Source organism: Xiphophorus maculatus, chromosome 19 (assembly GCF_002775205.1).
Source record: "Xiphophorus maculatus strain JP 163 A chromosome 19, X_maculatus-5.0-male, whole genome shotgun sequence".
NCBI lineage: Eukaryota > Metazoa > Chordata > Actinopteri > Cyprinodontiformes > Poeciliidae > Xiphophorus > Xiphophorus maculatus.
Window position 1 is genome coordinate 19,338,078 of NC_036461.1, and position 12,669 is coordinate 19,350,746.

Sequence of the window (12,669 nt, forward strand, 5' to 3'; positions counted from 1 at the left end):
TGAACCACTCCCCTCAGTTAATATGACTCTCAATGCTACAGTTAAGGATAAATGAGATTAAATGAGATTGATAAATAAAACAGAAACCTGGTCAAGCCATTAAGTCAACTCAGTTTAGTTTATACATAAAGACCTAGTTTACAACAAATGTTATCTCAGCGCACTTAACTAAAAATATCAGTTCAATCCAGTCAGTCAGATTCAGAGTCAACTACTTAAATTCTAATTTGATCCTAGTCATAAAAAAGTTTGATTTATTATTTACATTGGTTTAAAAATGTTTCTCCTAAAGAAACCCAGCCACCAAGAGTTATTTCTCTTGGATGAGCATCTAGTGACAGTGGAAAGATCCCTTTTTAATGTACAGAGCCTCTACTGGGACATTGAACACAAAAGGAAACTATCTCATGGACACCTCATAGTATCTGGTGTGCACCAGAAAGTTTTTTTTCTTTTAGGGGCTCTGTAGCTGTAGGATGAAAGAGAGAACATACAGTTCTAAATAAAATCTTTATTGAAGAGAAAGACAGAGCTAAACACTGAAAGACAGTGACAGCATCCTATATAAAAGGAGACAGTGACAGTTAAACATAACTCGATTTTGCCCTTAGAGGTGGAAGAAACCTTTAAAGTCTGGAATACCACTTAATAATGTAAAATTGGAGCGAAGGAGAGGAATGTATTGGAGTGAGTGTCCTCTGGCAGCCTAAACCTATAACAGCATCCAGAACTACAAAGAGATCAGGATAACATAAGCCAGTCTAATGATAAGCTTTATCCAAAAGGAAAGATTTAAACCTTTTAAAGCTTTTAAAAATAGACTAGGTGTCTTCCTCATGGACTAAAACTTGCAGCTGAATCCACAGGAGAGAAACCTGAGACCTAGATCTGAGTCTCCAGTGGAGCGGCCAGATTCATCACCATCAGAACATCCTGCACAGCTCTTCCCTGTTTTTTGTGCTCATTTCATGTCTAGCACTAGCCACTCCATGTTGTGCACTGCATGCAAGTGATTTGATTGACAGCAGACTGAATTTGTTGACTGGCCCATGATTTACGTCACTGCAAACTCCAAACAACATGTCAACCACCGAAGTGGAACGGCAGACATGTCGTCTGCTACCAGAGAGCTGCTCAGAGTGGAGCTCTATGATTCTGAGTTTAATCATGATCAGCACCGGGAGCACATGCATCAACCTTTGGAGAGGAGTGACCGTTATTGAGCTGGCCTGTGAGCAGCACGTTCTGAAGAACGGGCAGCAATGAAAAAACGAGAAACGGAGCAGCTCTGCTCAGCGTTCGGTCAGAGCTGCAGGTTAGCACTGACTGGAGTGAAGCACCGGAAATACATAGAACTACTTAGGTGTGATGTGCATTTTATTTTTGGTTTGGAATTTAATAAAGGGTTAGAGTTATATCTTTTGACTGCATTACCTAAACACAATAGATTTACAAAAACTGCCAGAATATAGATACAAATATGATCTCTCTTTTTAATTTTCCTCAAAACTCTTCCTTCAGCATTTTAGATCAGCTGAAGGCAGAAATCTGCTCTTCTTTGTTTTAACTCATCAAAATAACATCTGTTTTTTTTTTACTTTATTTTTTTATCTGCTACATTTTGTAATTGATTACTGACTGCTAAAAAGGTTTATAAGACATTATTTCAACCAGAAGTTAAGTTATTCAGCCATGGGATTGTAGATCAATGCAAAACCTAAACTTAAAATAGCATGAAGTACCTCCATCTAATCATAGTTCAATGTTGCTGGGTTGAATTTCATTCACAAAGATCGGTGCTCTGCCTTTAGCAGTCTGTGTGTTATCAGGATTAAATAATATATATACATACTGTACATTATACATATAAACACCTGGAAGAATAAAGAGCTGCAAGGAAGAAAGAGGAATGCTCTTTTCTCTGTGCTTAGCTCATCTTTCATGAATGAAGTTGACCTAACCCCATGTGTTTGTGTGTGTTGGTGTGTGTTTGTGTGAAGTCTCCATCCTGGCCTCAGCACTGAGGTTGTTTTGATCAGCAGGCAGGGTGGCAACCACGGGCTTTTCTTCTGTCTTGATTTTCAATCAGTTAATGCTAAGGGCACATCCTCACTGTTATTGTGCTGATGTAGTTTTGTTATTTAATAATAACAATAATAATATGTTACTAATAACTGACGGTAAATAAATCAGTTTGTCTTGTAAAATGCCCTGAGAAGATATTTGTTGTGAGCTGATTCAACTGAATTAGAGTTCTATTTAAAACTGAATAATTCATATTCACATTACACAACTCTACTTGATTTGTATTAGGGAAGGAATACAGTATGTTAGTCAATAGTACATCCAGCCTTACTCTTTTTTTGAGAAGTGAACTAGCATCAGTGGTGCAGGGTCTGTGCCTCTTGTATCAGTATTACATGTTGGACAGAGCTGTATGTGTGTCCCTGACGGTGTGTGTGTGTGTGTGTGAGTATGTGTGTGTGTGTTTACATAGGGGGCTGTGGGCCAAAGGCCTGATTTTACTCAGAACCAGGTAGTAACCTTACTAGGGTTTTTATCTTCAAAGAAGTTACATAACATGACTATTCCAACCAAGAAAAAAAAAAAACATGTCCTAAGCCAGAATTTTCCAGTGTGAAGGATCATATAAACCTGCCCCTTCCAGTTCTCCTGCTGGAAATATTGGAACATCATTTGACAAATTAATAAAGGAAAACTACCTGTACCAACCCTACAAGTCAGCATCCATGTTGCCCGGAGAGTGATTCTGAATGTTCCACCAGACCAAGGATGATCCAAATTTTCCAATACGTCCATTTGATTTATTGATAACTGAAGTTCTTCACAATATTCAAATAAGGAGACCAAAGTTCATAAGACATTATGAATCAGCAGATGCAGATCTTGAACAACATTTTGTTGTGCAGTGAAAGCTGTCAGGTGTGGAGAAAATTGGCCCAGTGTAATCCAGTAATCACGTTGAACTTAAAATATTTTTGGCCATGGTCATGGGGCTTTGATGTGTCAAATGTCCAACACAGACGAATCAGACGACTGAAATACCTTCTCATGCACAGTATTTTTTTCCCCAATAACCTAATTATATAATCCATGTGTGATGGACAGTGGAAACATCCACAGAATGCCTGCACTCGTTTTCACTGCTAAATCTTTTGCGTCTGAGGCTTTATTTATTCTGATTATGTATAGTTGTAATATAATTGTAATAAAACTAATATCAATTAGCTTAACAAAAATGTCAAGCCTCAGTTTCTTATAACATTATCTATTTCCATTGCACACCAAAGCATCAGGAATACCGTTCCAGATCAAAACCATTGAACAAATTTGTTCTCAGTCTAGATAAAGTGTTGTAAAAGAATCTTAGGCTGTTCAGAAACACAAGTTTCTGAACTGCAATTTCTTTCTAAAAGTTAAACATTTACTGGATAAACCAGATAACTAAACCAGATGACTGACAGTTTGTCTTTCCTGTCAATAACTGAACAAATAGAGTAGAATAGAAGTACTTTATTCATCCCAGCAGGGCAATTACTTCGCAGTTACAGCATAGAGACAAGACACAATAACAACTACCACTGAGTAGTAGATGTAAATATATGTACAGCAAGTGTGCCACAGTGCAGTTGTGCAAAATTGAACTGATTAGTGCAGAACAATGATTTAGTTTTTATTGTAAAATGAGATGGCATGTGGCAGGAAGGATTTCCTGTATCTGTCCCTACGACAGCGGAGCTGGAGCAGCCTATGTGAGAAGGTGCTCCACTGTCTGTCCACTATGTGGTGGAGAGGGTGCTGTTTATTGTCCATAATAGACAGAACCTTCTTCAGTGTCCTCCTCTCCACCACAGTTTCCAGGGACTCCAGCCTTAGTCCCTGTACAGAGCCAGCTTTCCTGATGATTTTGTCTAGTCTATTAGAGTCGCTGGCTCTGATGCTGCTTCCCCAACACACAGCAGCAAAGAAGATGGCACCGGAAACAACACTGTGATAAAAGGTCTCCAACATCTTGCTGCACACATTGAAGGATCTCAGCTTCCTTAAAAAATAGTCTGCTCATCCCCTTCCTGCACACAGCATCAGTGTTAGATGCCCAGTCCAGCCTGTTGCCGATTACAACTCCCAGCTATTTGTAATCCACCTCCTCCACCACTTCCCTTTTGATCTTTAGTGGCCGTGAAGGTATCTTCTTCCTTCTGAAGTCAATCACCATCTCTCTGGTCTTACTAATGTTGAGCCTCAGGTGATTCTGGTCAGACCACTACACGAAGCTGTCCACCAGTGTCCTGTACTCCCCCTCCCCTCCATCCCCTATACACCCGACAACTGCTGAATCATCATAAAACTTCTGTAGGTGACATGACTCAGAGTTGTACTGGAAATCAGTGGTGTACAAGGTGAAGAGAAAGGGAGAAAGCACAGTTCCCTGTGGAGCTCCTACGTCACTGACCACCACATCAGACAGGACACTGCCCAGATGGACAAACTGTGGCCTGCCTGTCAAGTAGTCAGTAACCCAGGAGATCACTGAGTCGTTGACACCATCCTCCGCAGCTTCTCACCCAGCAGCAGAGGCTGGATGGTGTTGAAGGCACTGGAGAAATCAAAGAATGTGATTCTCACAGTGTCTCCTCCACCATCCAGGTGCGACAGTGCTCGTTGCAGCAGGAAGATGACGGCCACTCCTAAGTGGGGCTGGTAGGCAAATTGCAGGGGGTCTAGAAACGTCCTCACCTGAGGCCTCAGCTGGGCCAGGACCAGTCTCTCCATGACCTTCATCACATGAGATGTGAGAGCAACTGGTCTGTAGTCCTCTGGGTTGGATGGCCTTGGCTTCTTGGGAACAGGAACCTCATGTGATGTCTTCCACCGCAGCGGGACTCTCTCCAGCCTCAAGCTCAGGTTGTACATGTGTGCCAGTACAGGGGCCAGTTGGATGGAGCAGGTCTTCAAGATCCGTGTTGTAATGTCATCAGGTCCTGCAGCCTTCCCCTGGTGTAATCGCTCTAACTGTCTCTCAACCTGGCCTGTAGTCACCGTTAGCTGGGGGTAGGTGTTGTTGTCTGCAGTGGAGATGGGGGAGGGGGACTGAAGGAGACGTGGTGTGCTGGAGCATGCCGGTAGGTGGATTGAACAACTTGGGGCAGTGTGGATGTGTGGGGGGCTGGTATTGGTATGGGAGTAGTAGGAGGTGAGCTGAACCTGTTGAAAAACTGGTTGAACTGGTTTGCTCTATCCCGGCCTCCAGATATCTGTGTGTCCTTCCCCTTCATTCCAGCGATGTTCTTCATTCCTTTCCACACATCTCTCACACTGTTCTGCTCGAGTTTGGACTCAAGCTTCCTCCTGTAGTTGTCCTTGCATGTCCTCAGTGTCTCTCTGAGTTCACGCTGGACTCTCCTCTGCTCCTCCTTATCTCCAGACCTGAAAGCCATCTTCTCTTTGTTTAAAAGTGCCTTCAGGTCGCTGGTAATCCAGGGTTTGTTGTTGGAGAAGCAGCGCACGGTCCAGGCTGGCATGACAGTGTCCTCACAGAATCTGATGTAGTCTGTGATGCAGTCAGACATGTTGTCTATGTCCTTCCCATGAGGCCCACAGAGCACATCCCAGTCTGTCGACCCAAAGCAGTCCTGCAGTGCCTCTGCTGCCTCTTGTGTCCACCTCCTCACCGTCCTGATGCGCACAGGCTGCCTGCTCACTCAAGGGACATACTTGGGAGTCATCCTTACCAAGATGTGGTCCGACCTGCCAATGGGGGGGCAGGGCTGTGGCGCTGTATGCATATTTGGCATTGGCATACAGGAGATCCAGCATTTTGTTTTCCCCGGTGAGACAGTCAACATACTGCTGGAAGTTGTGTGGCGCTTTGTCCAATGAGGCATGGTTAAAGTCACCTGTGATGACCATGAAGGCGTCCGGGTGTTGAGTCTGGAGTTTGGCTGCGGTAGAGCTGATGATATTATAAATATTGAGTAATAGTATAACACTGGTGACCAGCCATAAGATTGTCAGGGGTTTTTCAAATGTGTTAGGGTCATTTTGATGTGCTGAATCCAAAAATCACAGTTTTGGATTCAAAACAAGTTGACCTGTTTTGCTCAATCAGGTCAACTTTCTGAAATATGGATGCAGCATGAGCATCAAAATGCATGACTTGTTCTCACATCTAGAGAATCTGAGATTCATGAGTGATGAGCAGTGGGAGAGATTCCATCAGGACAGAATAGAGACAGAGAATTTTGCACAATGAAGATGCAATGTTTAATTTACATGTACTTACTCTTATCAGTGTTATATACAATTTACAGAAATCCAAGTTTGCAACATTTAATTAACACATTCTGTTAGAATTATTTTATTTCTCCTAAAGCCTTTTTTGGATGAGAAATATGAATGGAAATGAACTGATAGTGTCAAAAAAATGTCATCAATTTAGTCAGATCAGATTTCTCTAAATCAAGTTAGAATAAAAACCTGACTTGACTGAGAAAAATGGAATGTAATTTCTAGATTCAATGGTGCAAAATAGTGCTAATTCAATTGAAATAATATAGACAACTTCCAAAAGTATTTATTGTAGCCCAATGGAATCACTGTTTCTGAGAATGTGCTTGCATCTCTGTTCCACATAGTTGGTTAACTTTTGGCACCTGTGACCAAAATGACAGATCACTTTCCACAGTTCCTCTGTGGTTCTTGGTTTTCCCTCAAAAACAACACCAATGTCACCTACAGTTAATCTGCTGGACTAAGCTCTGAGATGGGGCTCACCACACCACACTGTTAATCTTGTTGGCTTTGAACCAAACTGCTCATTCCTTGTGGTTTTGAAGATATTCTCCTGTTAAACATTAATTTCAAGAGTGTTTCCCTCTTTAACATAAGGCATCATGACTTTAACTGTTTCAAAGTGTTCAGACTGATAAATAATCCCTGGTACATGAGAAATAAACCACAAGCACAGAATGAGAGAGCCTATAAGGTGATACATGAGTCAACATGCCTTAAGCACCACAAATTTGGAACAAACTTCCAGAAAACTGTAAAACAGCTGAAACACGGACTTCCTTTAAATCTCGACTAAAAACCCGCCTGTTTAGGATTGTATTTGAAATGTAATCAATTACAAATTTATTGATGGAACTTGATTTAATGTTGTGTTTTGATTGTTGATTCTATGTTGCATTGTGTTTCTGTGTTTGTAATGATGTAAAGCACTTTGAAATGCCTTGCTGCTGAAATGTGCTATACAAATAAAATTTGATTGATTGATTGATACAGTTTACTGAAGGTTCAATTTGGTGTTTGGAGAACATCCTACTGTTGGTGAACTATAATCTAAAAAAGGTTATTTAAGTTATGCAAAATTTGTTATAATTAACCATCACCTCAGAAGATACAGCCATAAAATGTGCTAAGTGTAAAAGTAAGAAAGGATTAGTAACAAATAAGATCATGTATTAAAACAGATAAAAAGATGCGTGTAGAAAGAAATGATGGGACCAAAGGAACAGTACAAGGGGGGAGTTAATGTAGGTTGCCAGGGAAGAGAGACTCATTCACTGTCTTCTGGCTGCAGGCCAGAGGAGGAGACTGAGAGAGATGTCTTTTTGAAGGTTAAAGGAGGACAAGAGGAGAAGAAAGGATGAGGGAGGGAAGGAATGATAGAAATCAGAAGTGGTTGCAGAGAAAGGACGAAGAAAAAGAAGAAAATGAAAAAAAACGACTGTTAAGAAAAAGAAAAGGAGGAGGACTGATAAAGACATGAAGCAAAAGACGATCTGAAGTAATTTCGTGTCTCCAAGGTGGCAGCAGCTTTTACACCATTAACACTTCCCACTGTGAGAGTGGGTGGGGGTGTCTCGGCGTGTGTGTGCATATGCGGGTGTGTGTGTGTGTCCGCTCCTGCCAACTCTTTAACGGGGGATTGCTGCTAATTTCAGAGCTAATACTGAACTGTTCCACACCGCTGAACCTGGGGAGGTGGAGGAGGAGTGGGGAGGAGGAACAGGAGGACATATGGATCGAGTGAAGGAGAGGAAGAAAAGTCCTGGCTGACGAGAGGAAAGAGAAAATATGTAAAAAAAAAAAAAAAAAAAAAAAACATGAGCTACAGAAGAGAAGGACAATGAGATAAAAAAAAAATACTAAACTGGAGGCTGATCAAAATAAAAGTTGAACTGAAAAGACATTAAATTATGATTAAAATGTAGGGTAGTTGTAATTTGGAAATAATTGTAATAATTCTAAATCAGTAAATCTGAAGACAATGGTCCATTGGATAGTTGAACCTCAGATTCAGAAGTATGGTTTTCACCCTGGACCAACTCTGGACCCTCAGCAGGGTCCTGGAGGGTGCTTGGGGTTCACCCAACCAGTTTTCACATTTTATGGACCTGGAGATGACCTGTTCATAACTGGAGAGAATTTCTGGTGCTGCCAAATTGATGAGGGGATCTGCTAGGTGGCCTTAGGATTGGGTCTCTGCTTTATGCAGATGATGAGACTCTCTTGGCTTTGTCAGACGGTGACCTCCAGCAGTTCGCAGCAGAGTGCGAAGCAGCCAGGTTAAGAATCAGCACCTGCTCATCTAAAGTCTTGAGCCAGAAAAAGGTGAAGTGCCTTCTTTGGGTTGGGAAAAGGGCCCTGTCCCAAGTGGAGCAGTTTATGTATGTTTAGGTTTGTTCAGGAATGAGGGAAATATAGGGCAGTAGATCAATAGGTGAACCGCTGCAGCGTTTTGCTGAGATGTGAGTGCTGTACTAGTCTGTCGTGATGAAGAGATAGATGAAGTGATAGTTTCCGCCCAGAAAACTTCCCTAGTGAGACCCAGAGGTGTGAAAGGGACTGTGTCTCTCTGCTGGCCTGAAGGGAACTGGCCCAAGTGGCCGGGCACAGGGAAGTCTGGGAGCAGAGGGAGGTCAGGGCCTTATGCTGTTGCCTCAAACTGACTCCAGACTAATGAGAAGGTAAGGATGGATTATAAATTAAATAACTAAAATTGACAAAAAAATTACATAACTGTGATAAACTCTGCTAGCACAAAGCCTGGGCCTTTTGGGCAATTGTAAGATAAAGTTTATATATTCTGAAAACCACTCTGTGCTTACTTTGGGAACTTTGTTGGACTTTGTAGTGTTATTAACTCAGTGCAATATTAACAGAATAAAGTTAAAATCTGAATTCATCTGCCTGAAAACTGATGAGTCATCAGTTTTAATAACTGAATAACCTGTAACTCCTGTACGTAGTCAGTCAGGTTCGATTCTAGCTTCTCCCCACATGTCGAAAGGTCTTTGGGTGAAACTCTGGACCCCAAGATGCCCACCAGAAATATCTGAGGGCTGATGGGTTGATGTGTAGAAAATGCTTTGAGTGATTGTATTATGTTTGGTTGACAACCTTTTTATCCATCAATACATGGTCACATCCCTGTACCAGGTTGGAAGATCTCTTCATTTATATTTTTTTATTTTAAAATATGATTGACCTGAGACATGCTTTCTTTCTTGCACAATGACAATAAAAGGGATTCTGATTCTAAATTATTTGTGAGGGGGAACTTAACTTTTAAGAACGTCTTCATGGAAAAAAAAAACGAAATAAATGATTTGCAGCCTTTTCATTCAGTTGCCTTATTGAAATATAAAAAGCCAGCAGCCAGTGATTGATTTCAAAACATCCCTTTTGTCTTTGGATTTATTAATTTGCTTCATTATTTGTATTTGTTTTGTTTCTATTGGTGGTTTGACATGTAAAAGTATGTCACAAAGCACGGTACCCTAAAGCCATTAGTTCATATTAATATTCATACTTTGTAATTAATACTCTGAGCTTATATCCATAAAGTTCACATTATTATCCCCATAATATTTATTATCTCATTAGTCAGAGGAGCTTTGGTTAATTGTTCTGTGTGGAACAATAATGAATGTGTGCCTTAAAGTTGGAGATAACTGTTGCTATGAAATTAAATGACAAAATGTCTGGAAGCAACAATGGATGTTGTAAAAAGTCTGTGAATTATCATATAACTACTTAAATGGTCAGGATATAAAAAAATATATATTTAAATTTCCTGGATTTATTTGACTAAATAGGGCTTTCATTAACTTAGCTGGATTTTTACATGGATTTTGAATTGAAGTAAAGTTATCTTACAAAAAACTGAAAAACAAAAATGATCATTATAAACGTAAAAAAATATCTTTCCACTGGAAAATCACTTTAAAAGACATTAAGACATTCAGTTTATAATTCATCATTAGAAATATATTAAACCTCCACTGCATTTGTTATATTGATGTGAAAAATTAACTTACAAATATAAATGGTTCTACTGTGATGCATCTTGTGAATCTGAACACAGACTAAACCTTCTTTACATTCATATTAAATTTATTGTGAACTAAAGTGGCTATTGGGGAATAATGGGACAGTCCTTCATCATCATCAGTTCTATAAAGAATTGTGACTGTCAATAGGTTTGTAGGTGAAGAAAAGAATAACAGGTCTTTCTGCCTAAATCCTGTCTATGTAATGGCATCCACATGGTTTAAACATGGTTCAAACTAGAATAAGTGCTAGCATAAATACATGCAATTTAGCAGCTACTCAGTTCCAACAGGAGGATCCAGGTCGCTAATGTGTTTATGCTAGACAGCATCAGTGAGATAAAAAAAAAGCAGATGAGAAGATTGACTGGTATTAAATCATAGCCTATTTCAGTTATTGTATACATAAATTTAGGCATGGCACTATAACAGGCTGGGTTTTTTTTCAACTATGGTATGTGTGCGTGTGCATGTGTATATGTGGGTATGCGTATGTCTGTCAGTGGTTATTTTTCTATTCAATTTGTACATTTTCATTTGGTGTGCATGTAGGTCTATGAAATTCCTAAAACTGCAATGACACATGAGCCTTTAACAGTCATTTAAAAACATTTAACATCAATATGTAAAAATCTGCTATGTTAATTTTTTTATGTCATATTTGTCCCATTAGGAATAATAAAAAATATGATATAAAGATGAATGAAGAATGCATGAAGTGCTCTTTTTTGTCTTTTTTAGAGTAGAAAGCACCTGTTTATTTGAGTATTAAAATTGTCCCTTGTTTCCTTTACTTTATGCTGAATAGGGTTTGAAGGATTTTCTTGTCTTCATTTTGATATTAAGGATTTACAAGACTGAAGAAATCAGTCTTGCAATTGCCTTTAAGTCAAACAATAAACAATATCTCTCTTCACAAGTTCCATATTAGGTAATTTACAAAAATGGAGCATGTGGGTGAATATGCAGGGGACAGAAGAGAGATTTGTATTTCTAAATGAACAGAACAGATGATGCTTTTATTCTGAGAAGAGCAAAGTTCCTTTTTCATTAATGAGCCGAACAGCGAATGTCTGAGACACCACAAGTAAGAAAAGTTGATATTGTTCCAAAATTACCCAAAGTCATACTGAAAGTAATAAATAGTAATAAATAGTGTTCACATCAGTGTAGTTATATTGAGGCTACTATTAACAATGGACAGATTGGTAGAAGTGATTAACAGCCCACAATCTGTGAACATCTTTCAGTCAAATCCTCCCTTTCGCAATCTGAGTTGAATCTAAGTGAAATTATTGCACATTTATAATCAATACAAGATGCAGCTCAGTTCTGTTACCTTCTTAGGCTGAGCCTCACAACCTTACTTCATTTTTGTCCCATTGGGATTTCTTTATTTTATTTGGCTCTTTTCATCAGTAGCTATTTGCCCTTCTTTTCTCTCCTTCTTTGCTGTCGTTTCATACTTCTCTGTACGTAGATTGCTTTTGGCACTCCCCTGATCAGTGATCACACACATATAGTGAATAGTGGTGTCATCACCATGGCAATGTCAGCAGGCGGGCCTTAATGCAAAGTGACACTTGTTCTCTGCCTTCCTTTCCCATCGCTATGGAAGCAATTACCCTCCTTCTGAAGGGCCTTTTGTCTCAGTTTGTGTGTGTGTAAGTGTGTGTGTTCTTGTTCTGGCTGGAGTTGACAGAGTGGAACCTTGGCTGTGGGTCATCTGATTGGTTGTATTGAAAGATGTGGCTTAAAAGAAGAAAACAAGGGGAAGAAAAAGTGCATCGCAGGAGGACAGAAGCAAACTGAGGTTAGGAAGAAGTCAATCTTTTGTTTAATTTTCTCTTTGCGACTCTTTAAACGTCTGTCCTTCATTCCTTTTTCAGATAATACTATTTGCCATTTGTGAAGAAACAAGAAACAAATTCAACTGTAAATCAATTAGTCTGTCAGTCTGTCCATCTGTCTATCTGTCTAGTAGAGGCCCAGAGTTCCCTCTGTCCAGCTAATGGTCCAGCTCCTCCGGGGGAATCCCAATGTGTTCCCAGAGCATCAGAGAGACATAGTCCCTCTAGTATGTCCTGGGTGTCTGGGCAGGATGTGTCCTGAACACCTCACCAGGGAGGCGCCCAGGAGGCATTCTAACCAGATGCACGAGCCACCTCAACTGGCTCCTCTACTCTCGGGCCCTCCTGGATGGCCGAGCTTCTCATCGTACTTCTAAGGGTGAGCCCTGACACCCTGTGGAAGAAACTCACTTCTGCCACTTGTATCAGAGATCTTGTTATTTCGGTCACTAACCAAAGCC

At 40.2% G+C, this 12,669-nt stretch overlaps 1 protein-coding gene across 3 annotated transcripts in view; it reads left to right on the plus strand.

The window, feature by feature from the left end:
- The window catches only part of npas3 (neuronal PAS domain protein 3), a 268,530-nt gene that overhangs the window by 85,037 nt on the left and 170,824 nt on the right, over nucleotides 1-12,669 (plus strand). The gene's annotated exons all lie outside the window — the stretch shown is intronic.